This window comes from Aplysia californica, unplaced genomic scaffold (genome assembly GCF_000002075.1).
Source record: "Aplysia californica isolate F4 #8 unplaced genomic scaffold, AplCal3.0 scaffold00523, whole genome shotgun sequence".
NCBI classification, from domain to species: domain Eukaryota; kingdom Metazoa; phylum Mollusca; class Gastropoda; order Aplysiida; family Aplysiidae; genus Aplysia; species Aplysia californica.
The window spans coordinates 355,347-357,470 of NW_004797793.1; positions in this window are offsets into that span (position 1 = coordinate 355,347).

Genomic DNA, 2,124 nt, shown 5'->3' on the forward strand with positions numbered 1-2,124 from the left:
CGTGTGTGTGTGTGTGTGAATTTTCATGGGCTATTGCTTTAGCCTCTGGTTCGAGCCTTTATATCCACTGAACATTCTGACAATATTTATTTATGTGAATGGTCGCCATTTGCTTTTGTTGTCACGGGCCTTATCCCATTATAATAATTAAAAACTAGAAAATAAAAGCATGTGATCAAATTAAACAAATCAAGTTTTATTTGGGAAGATAGCAGGCCGTACTCAAATCGGAACAACTTATTAGGAAAACCTGACAAGACTCATTCATGCTGCTTACAGAATCAGAATCAGAGGGAAATCCAAAAAGTGAACATTGGCTGATGCTAGTCCACTTATTAAAGTGCGGTCAACTTATCCTCAAATATCTTTATAACGGGGGAATCAATATCACCCCTACTTTTCACAGTAGTTTGTCTCAATTTGTCTTAAAGTAATCATATTTTTCCACAACAATTGAAGCTAGACTAAAAAAAACTTTTCTTTATAAAAAAATATATATAAAATAGGCTACTACAAACCTCCTTCACGCGGAAAATATAATTGTTCACAGCACTTCCCGCTTATCACACACATTTTGTATACGCATATTAATGGGTAACGTCACAGCTCACCAATGACACTTTTTTCAGTGGCAAAACTTGTTACAAGAAATTAACTTAATTTTTATAGTGAACACTTTTTTGCACTTAAAGTTCTCAAAACAGGTGTTCAATAAAGATTATCTCGCGATTAGAAAAAAAAATGACGGACTTGCTTTAAACAGCTGAAAACCTTTTAAAATCAGTAGAAACCACCCACTAGGATTTTTTATTAGTATTTATTAAGGAATTTTCTAGAATAGGGCCTACAGCCGTCTGTTCAAAAATATTGATCTGTTAAGACAAATTGATACCAGTCACTGTGCAAAAGCTGGAGAGTTTATATGTTCGATAGTTGAGGAGATACTACATGTTTTTAACAATAAGTTGCGCAACTTATTTCTGAGATGACTTGGTACATGTAGTCGAAGCTGACTTTGTTTTTGTTTTGTTTGTTTTAGTAGAGGTTTTACGGCGCTCGCAACTGCATAAGGTCATATGAGCGCCAGAGGATTAGAGGTGTTAGAAGAGAGTAACAAACAAAAAAAAAGAAGGAGGGGAGATACGGACGATAGATGTTTGATAGGAAAGAAAAAGCAAACCACACCAGAGCAACCGCCAACCACCCACAGCTGACTTTGTGCTGTTGGTTGAGGCTAGAGAGGTGAGCAGAGCATCGTTTGACGTAAAGTTCTATAGCGGTGTACAACTGCATTTGCTGCCTACCGTGAGTCCCATCGGACTGATCAGGGTCTATTTTGTTTTAGTTAAAAAGGTTTTACGGCACTCACAACAGCATAAATGAGGCAGCGTGGAGGAATCAGGCTTTCGTCAAAATAATCAAAGTGAAGAAACTTGCATTTTTCCGAAGTTTTGTGAATTTTTCTTAAATTTTTGTTTTTTGGCTCAACACCTTTCATGCCCATTAATGAACTCATTTCTGTGTGGATTTTTCTGAAAAACATTGATTTAAGGCATCAAAAAATGTAATTTTTCAGTTACCACGAACTCTAAAGCTAAGGAAATAACTAATCTTTGGCGGCCATTTTCTCACTAATTCTACCTCTGAAAACAGGTGACCCCCACCTCCTTCATTTCCAAATATCTCTCCACTTATATTCAAGATAAATGGATATTTTTTCATCCAAATAAAGACAAGTGAAAAAGCTTTAAGATAATACCAATAACTCTACATGCCCAAAATTAATAGGATATATATATAGCGCCAAGGGGTGGATGTCAACAGAGAAGTCCAAACAGGGTGAATCAGGCTTACCGTACTATGCTCACCTCTCTAGCTTCAACAGCACAAAGTCTGCTTCGACTACCAAAGCACCACGGAAATAGCAATTCACAAGAGAGGTGACAAACTCAAACATACAAAAGAAGTAGAGGAAAATGACGATAGTAAGGATGAGGAAAGAAAAAACAGCAGTTCCCTCTATGTTGTTTCGACACAGTATGACTGTATAATATATGAGCATGTGATCATTGATAAATCAGCCCTCTACTGTGCATATGAGCATGTCATCATGTTAATACCCCC